This window comes from Brassica napus, chromosome C9, assembly GCF_020379485.1.
Source record: "Brassica napus cultivar Da-Ae chromosome C9, Da-Ae, whole genome shotgun sequence".
NCBI classification, from domain to species: Eukaryota; Viridiplantae; Streptophyta; class Magnoliopsida; order Brassicales; family Brassicaceae; genus Brassica; species Brassica napus.
Genome location: NC_063452.1, coordinates 35,818,543 through 35,827,105, shown reverse-complemented (window position 1 = coordinate 35,827,105; position 8,563 = coordinate 35,818,543). Strand labels below are relative to the sequence as shown.

Sequence of the window (8,563 nt, the reverse complement as noted above, 5' to 3'; positions counted from 1 at the left end):
TGTGTAATTTAAGAGCATTGGCGCAAAGGTTATGACTTTCCATATATCCTAATCGATCAATTCTCAACTCAATTTCTATTAACCATCCTAGCAGCAAAAGGAGAGGTCAATTTTGATTTAGACAAACCCTAAAATCGATCTATTCAAGCGCAAAAGAAAAGAAGAGAAGAAGATTTTAGGCCGAGAATCACAATGTTGTTTCGCCTCTTACCGTTCGATTGTTGATGGAAGAGTCCTGCAAACCAAACAACTCGAATTCCAAACAAGTAAAAACCGAAAATCTCAAAACAAGTTGAAGAAGTTTAAAGAGGTGAAGGTTTTAAAGGGGAATGGAGAGAGGCGATGAAGGAGGCGGTTTTGGTGGAAGTGGGAGAGATATGGGGAAAATTCCTTTATAGGCCCACTTCCCACTTGATAGGGTTTTCCTCAATTTTACAATATTAATTCAAATCTAGTTAAATTTTTTTTTTTTTTGGGCCCCGAGAGACTTACCTTCGTGGAGCAGCTGCTCCGAATCAGGAACAGACGGAGACTGTTCTAGTTGAGTAACTCGGGTTTTTCTGATTTTTATCCTGCAAATAAATTAAAAGAACACAAAACAAAAATCTAAAAGAAATATTTACACTCACCAGTGGGTTGCCTCCCACCAAACGCTTGGTTTAAGTCACTACCTTGACTTGGTTAGCTTGTTAGGCTAAAGAAGAATCGCTTAAGGGAATTTCTTCACCCTCTCTGATTGTTGTCTCAGCAAGATATGGCTTTAGTCATTGCACTACAAGAAAAATCGGTATTAGTAGCATCCAAAAACGTTATCATATCGTTTTCGTAGCGTTTCGAAGAACGCCGTGACAGCCGCAACTATAATAGACCCCCCACCTATCATAGCGTTTTTTCTTGTGCTATAGTAAATATACATATTGTAGCGTTAATTGTCTGCTACTGATTAGTCTTTTTATAGCATTGGTTTAGTGCTATAATGTATTTTTTCATAACGTTTTTATAATACTGTAAAATATGTTATAATGGCATAGATATAATGCTATGTTATTATTTCTCATTTACGTTTTTAAATTATTAATTAAAATTATAAATTAATATATTTTAATCCACATTAAAATTAAAATTAAATTCTAATATAATTGGTTTAAGAATATAATTATTTATTATTAAATTTTTGGTTTATAAATGATATTGGTTTATTATAAAAACTGGTTTACATACAAACCCAGTTTATTAACTAACCCTAACTAAACCTAACTAACCCTAACTAAACCACGTTCTTCTTCAATCTCCGCCACACTCCTTGTTGACGCCGAGACCACCAGCCAAGACCACCATATTTAAGCTTCTTCAGCCTCCTCCACCTCGCTGTCACCATTGTCGACGTCGAGACCAACACTGTTTATTCCGAGACCACCACCATCAACCTCTTCAGCCTCCTACACCTTCTACGGCGCACGACCTCCAGAGTCTCTGCTCGCTTACTCAACAATAGCATCTCTCATAAATCAACCTATTAAATCAAAAAGAAAAGTGAATCTGAGATGAACTTGCTAATCTGAGTTTGAACCCATGAACAAAAATATAAAAAGAATGATCTACCCGGAGAAGAAATAGATGAGGATTGATTAACAAGAAAAAAAGATGAGGATATTGACACCAGCGGAGAAGAAAGAGAAAAAAAAAAAAAGAGATGAGAAGATTAGCACCAGCAGAGAAGAAAAGAGTGGAAAATAAATGAATAGATAGGAGACAGATCTGCATCGTTTGATAAACTTCTATCAACGGTTCAGATTAAAAGTTGAGCAATCCTCGCCTTCTTATTTCATTGGCTAACAGCACTTTTCTTACTTCTTTTTTTTATGAACACCACAATCCACGTTTCTTACTTATTTTAAAAAATATATATGATGATCTTATTTTGATCCAAAAAAACGAATGATTTATAATATATGTATATAGAAACAATTGTTACATTTTGGATTTATAATTATGATTTAATTTCAATAGGTTTTAGTTTAGTAATTATATTATATGAAAAGATTAGATTTAGGACTTTTGTACGTAGGGTTTAAGATATTATATTTAGGGTGTAAATTTAAGATTTAGTGTTTAAGGTTTAGATTTTAAATTTTATATTAGATCTTTAAATGATTAAATTTTGATATAAAGTTTAAGATTGATGTAATCTATATTATGAAAATATAGAAGTTTTGAATTTCATGTTTAGGGTTTAGAAAACTGAATTAAGTTTAGGGTTTGGACACTATCTATCCAAATCGTAAGTTTAACTTAATTTATTGTAAATGTCAAATGTTGGAATTTAGGGTTTAGAACTTGAAGTAAAAAAATATTATTTTTCGTTTTTTTTATATCAAAACTCTAATTATCATTTTTATCCTTTGGTTTAATCAAACATAAATTAAAATATAAAATTTTTTGATCTAATTAAAATAGAAATTAAAATACACTCAAACATTAATTTTACACTCAGACATAGACATGTCAATTAGGGCCGAAGCCCGTAGTCCGAGCCCGCCCAACCCTAAAAATTAACGGGCTTGGGCTTCGCTTTATAAGCCCAAAAAAATTGGGCCTTTCGGGCTAAGCCCATTTGGGCTTTGGGTATTTTGGGCTTCAGCCCGTTTGGGCTAGGGCCGGCCCGAAAACCCGAAATTTATATTTTAGCGTAAATATTATCCTTTATTCTTGTAATCGAAACTATTATTAGTATTGATATATTATTTTAATATTTTTATCCAAACTCTAATAAAGCAAATATAAAAGTTGTTAATACACTTTATTGTTTCATCATTACAAGTGTTACATTTTAAATTTTACAAAAGTACCTTCTTCTTTCATGTACAACATGTTTTTATTTTCAAAATACAAAGTATGAAACGTTTGACCATGTTTATCATAAATTTTGTTCTCATATATTTTTTGTTTTAATTGATAATTGATTATTTAAATCTTATTAAATTTGGTTTGTGTATAAAATGTTTTTAAAGCATACGAAAAAATAAAAAAAATTGTGATAGAGAAGAAAATTTTAAACTCACTTTATAAATTTTTTATTTTTTAAAAATGAAACTCTTTTTTTTAATGAAAATTCACATGTATTAAAACGATGGAAGTGACAATGACAAATTATTTTTTGAAAAGCCCACAAAAGCCCGAAAAGCCCTATAGCCCTATAAGGGCCGGGCCGGGCTTTGAATTCTAGGCCCAAATAATTTTCGGGCCGGGCCGGGCCGGGCTCAAATATTTACGGGCTTAGCGGGTTTGGGCCGGGCCGGGCCGGGCCAGCCCGAATTGACACCCCTTAGACATGTCAATTAGGGCCGAAGCCCGTAGCCCGAGCCCACCCAGCCCTAAAAATTACCGGGCTTGGGCTTCGCTTTATAAGCCCAAAAAAAATTGGACCTTTCGGGCTAAGCCCATTTGGGCTTTGGGTATTTTGGGCTTAAGCCCGTTTGGGCTAGGGCCGGCCCGAAAACCCGAAATTTATATTCTAGCGTAAATATTATCCTTTTTTCTTGTAATTGAAACTATTATTAGTATTGATATATTATTTTGATATTTTTATTCAAACTCTAATAAAGCAAATATAAAAGTTGTTAATGCACTTTATTGTTTCATCATTACAAGTGTTACATTTTAAATTTTACAAAAGTACCTTCTTCTTTCATGTACAACATGTTTTTATTTTCAAAATACAAAGTATGAAACGTTTGACCATGTTTATCATAAATTTTGTTCTATTATATTTTTTGTTTTAATTGATAATTGATTATTTAAATCTTATTAAATTTGGTTTGTGTATAAAATGTTTTTGAAGCATACGAAAAAAATAAAAAAAATTGTGATAGAGAAAAAAATTTCAAACTCACTTTATAAATTTTTTATTTTTTTAAAATGAAACTCTTTTATTTAATGAAAATTCACATGTATTAAAACGATGGAAGTGGCAATGACAAATTATTTTTTGAAAAGCCCACAAATGCCCGAAAAGCCCTATAGCCCTATAAGGGCCGGGCCGGGCTCAAATATTTACGGGCTTAGCGGGTTTGGGCCGGGCCAGGCCGGGCCAGCCCGAATTGACACCCCTAGACATAATAATTACAAACTCTAGTTATCATTCTTAACCATATAAACTCTCTTTTTTGCACCATATCAACAAGACAAATTAGGCATGGGCATTTTACCCGGACCCGAGGACCCGACCCGGAACCGACCCGAAAATACAGGTTCGGGTCCGGAACCGGAACCGAGAATTTTACCCTATTGGGTCTAAAGATGGAGGACCCGTGAGTAGCAGGTTCGGGTCCAGAACCGACCCGGGACCCGATCGGGTATTTTAAGAACCGAAAGTCAGTAGACTTAATTAGTCTTGAAACCAGATATAACCTTTAGTCCTTTACACTTTCCCTCGTGTATTGTTTCCATTCCCCAAAAAAACGATTGAGAAAAGGAAATTGGAGTATATAAACCATAAATCCTAAAATCAATCAAGCAGATTACAAACTGGAATCAGAAAATCCAGTGTATTCTTTTCCATCAGAGACGTCTAGAAATCGATCTCAGGTAACCCTAATTCCTTTTTTTTTGAGTTTACTCAAGTCGAGCTTGACTTGATGTGTAATTGCGTATAATTGTTTTTTGATTGAGTTTGTTCTTGTTGTTTGTTGTTCAAAATTGTTGTTCTGTCCTATCCTTTTCGTTCGATTTTTTTTTTTGGATCAAAATTCGAGTTTGTTTATGTTTTTGTTCAAGTTCGACAATCGACATGACTTTTGTTTGACTTTGACTTGATCTCCTTTCTGTGCCTTGCTGGCTTGCTTTGTCTCTATATGTTTAAGACTTTTAAGTTATTACTAGATTTTGATCCGCGCTTCAAAAGCGCGGGATTTTAAATTGTAAATAATTTTTATATGAATTAGTATTTTAGAATTGTTTTCCATTATTATGTTACAAATTCGTATTATATAGAAGAAGATAATTTTTTTAAAAAAATATATAATTTATCAATTAGTTTATTTGGGTTTTGTATGTACATTATTACGTAATTCTCTCTTAAATCTAGGTATTTTATCCGAAACCAACTCGAAATCAGGTTAGGTTTGGGTCTGGGTCAAGGAAAAAGTATCTATAGTGTATTTCTTTGGACCCGTGGGGCTTTATTCGAGTACAGGTCCTATCCAAGACTTTATTGGGTAACCAAAGTACCCAAAATATTTTGTTATTAGGTATTTTTGGATATTAAGAATATGTTTTTGGTATAACGGATATTTTTAAGTTACGGGTTCAGATTTTCGGTTTTGAGTTCTGAATAAAATTTCAAAATTTTAAAAAATATATTTTGGGTATGTGGATAAAGTTTTAAGTATTTTTGGTTTTTCTGGTCATGTTAAATTTTTGGATTTTTTGGATATTTGAATATTTTAAGGTAGTTTTGAGTTTTTGAGTATTTTTCGTGTTTCTGGGATTTTTCTGGTACTTCGAGTTTTTTCGGGTCCTCAATACCTGAACGAATAACGATCCGTTATTTACCTAAAAATTACAGGTATATGAATTATAGACCCGGACCCATCCAGATCTGAAATAAACGAACCTACCTGAATCCAAACCAAAAATTATTAGATACCTAGTTAGGGCCACATGTATGGACTCGTAAAATACGGACCGGAAAAGAATGATCTGTACTTGATCCAAAAACGCGAATGCCCAAGCCTACTCTCTTACAGTATATTGTGTGTGCGCTTTATAAGAGTTACGTTTGTTGAATTGGTGAAATTTAAGATATGTTTAACAGATTTTTGGATAATTTAATAATATAAAGTTATATGATTTATAATATTCTTAAACTTATATTAAATAATAAAATTTAAGTTAATATAATATATATAATTTTTGTAACATATAGTTTTCTAAAGTATTTTTATCAATTTTGATTTTGTAAATATTTGATGTGTCTGAATATTGTAGGTCTATTAGTGAGTTTTTTTTTGAAAATAGTTTTCATTATGAGCATATGATTCGTAAAAGCGTTCTGATTTCTGTAAGATTTCACATTAAATCAAAGGTTTTGTAAGGTTAAGCTGAAAAATTGAAACAAATGTTTTTGGAAAGATCTTTGATTAAAGATTTAATATCTCTCAATTTTTGAGTCAAATGATATATCATACTTTTGTTTAACAAATTAGCGACATGGAATACATGTAGTTGAAATATTTAACTGAATAAAAAAGTTTTATATGATTGCAGCTGATGTTATTGATTTAAGGTATTCTGTAGTGTAGTTATGTGTGGATTTAAGTGAAAGATTTGATCAAAAGTGTTTCATTTTATATGTTTAATATTTTTTAGTAAAATTATCATTTTATAATTATTATATTTGTGAATAAATACGCTGAATAATAAATTGATAATTCCATAGAGATAGCTATTTGTTAAGTTTCTAGATTATATTGTAATCTCAAATCTAAAATTTCCTTAAATTTCGAAATTAAATTTTTTTGAAAGATTCATTAATAGCCGGTGAGGATTTTCTTCTGATTTTCCTTTTCTGTTTCTCCTTTTTTGTCTTCCTCGGCTCCATTGCATATAACCCGTTTTCAATTGGACTGATAATAATTGTTTTTGAAACAGACTGACTCGTGACCCGACGACTCATTACCAATAAGACATGATTGCCATGTTCTACCACATGGCACTTGTTATGTGTTGTAGTAACATGAAGCGGAAACTGCAAGATGATGACGACTAACATAGTGTTGCAAATATAATCTCCAAAACTCACATAAACATTCGACCAAAAAAAAAATTCACAGAAGCATGAATACATCTTCCATGGTGGTTCATCGAAACATTAAAAATATATACCCTACTCACGTTTAAGACTTTAGTGTATGTTATTAGAGGAATATCTTACTTAGGTAATGTAGAAAATAATAATCATAACACATCACGTATTTTTAGATGGGTGTGTTGACCAATTCTAATCGAGCATAGATTTTGGTTAATATAATAGGATTAAATTATTAATATTTGGTTGTATATAATAGGTTGGACCAAAATGAATGGGTCCAAACAACTTTTTAAGTAGATTTTTTTAGAATGTTTCTCTTTTAATAGTATAGATGGTTGCTGCTCTTTGTCGATTACAGGGGATCAAAGACATGTAACTTGAAGTGATTATGCTGTTTTTCTGTTGATTCTTATTAATTCATAATAATATTTTATATTGAGCCATGAAAGCGTTATAGTTTGTACTTTGTTCTATTTTTTTCCCTCGATTTATGCTTAATTTCTTTTGATGTTTTCATTCTTGTTTGGCATGCTATGATATGAACTTATGTTGTGGCTTTTGTTTTGTATTGTAGATGGCGTCTTGTGATAATCCAGATGGAATAGATGAACATAATTATGGTGGTGATGATGATTCAGATAGTTCAACTGCAGATGAAGCTCAGACTCCAAGAACTCGTACTAAAGGAAAACGTAAAGAAGCAGAGGATGGCAGTGGTTCAAAGTCAAGAAAGAAGAGCAAAACTACATCATGGGTTTGGAACCATTTCACCAGGAAGAAAGATGACTGCGACAAAGCTTGTTGCAGCCACTGTGGCAAAGAAATGTCATGTCCAAGCAAATCTGGAACTTCTAACATGAGGAAGCATTTGAATTTAGCATGCAAGGGTTACCATGTGTGGCTAGCTGCGAACAAATTTAAGAAAGATGGTCCTCAAGATGACAGTGGTAATGTCAACTTGTGTAAGGTATCAGACACTGTTGTTAGGGAAGCTACAAACGAGATGATGGTCATAGGAGAATTACCTTTATCCTGGGTAGAGGGTTTGGCTTGGAGACATTTCACTGATAAGATAAAGCTCGGCAATCCGCATTCTCGGAGAACTGCAACAGGCGACATTGTTGAGATTTATGTGCAAAAGAAAGAGGCCATGAAGAAGCTACTCGAGGAGAACAAGCAGCGACTCTCTCTGACTACTGATATATGGATTGCTCCTCATACTGGTGCTAGTTACATGGTCATTACAGCCCACTTCATTGACTCCTGGTGGCAGTTAAAGAAGCTGATTATAGGATTCAAGAATGTGTATGACCACAAAGGAGCAACGATCTCTAAGGCTCTTCTTGAATGCTTAGAAGAATGGGGCATCAAGAGAGTGTTCAGCATCACCGTCGATAATGCCACTGCTAACGGTTCAGCGCTGAGAAGGTTTAAGGAAAGTTTTATGGAAAATGGAGCTGATGCACTGGTTTTAGGAGGTCGTTACCTGCATCTTCGGTGTGCAACACACATTCTGAATCTGGTTGTGAAAGAAGGTCTGCTAGAGGTTGACAACAATATAGATGCCATTAGAAATGGCATTTACTTTGTGAGGTCTTCTACACAGAGACAAATATCCTTCGGACGTTGTGTTGAGTCAGGAAAGATTCAAAGAGGAAGCTTACCTTTGGATGTGAGAACAAGATGGAACTCCACATATCTGATGCTAGAACAGGCGATGAAGTTTAAAGTGGCCTTTGACAAAATGGAAGC

The 8,563-nt window shown here is 33.3% G+C and overlaps 1 long non-coding RNA gene across 1 annotated transcript; it reads right to left on the bottom strand.

Annotated features, from left to right (window-relative positions):
- Positions 1-1,139: 1,139 nt before the first annotated feature.
- LOC106423240 lies at positions 1,140-2,840 on the bottom strand. The gene is made up of 2 exons (XR_001284609.3): positions 1,603-2,840; positions 1,140-1,513 (listed from the first exon to the last, which is right to left on the bottom strand). It is a non-coding gene; the product is annotated as an uncharacterized LOC106423240 (long non-coding RNA).
- Between the last annotated feature and the right edge of the window lie 5,723 nt (positions 2,841-8,563).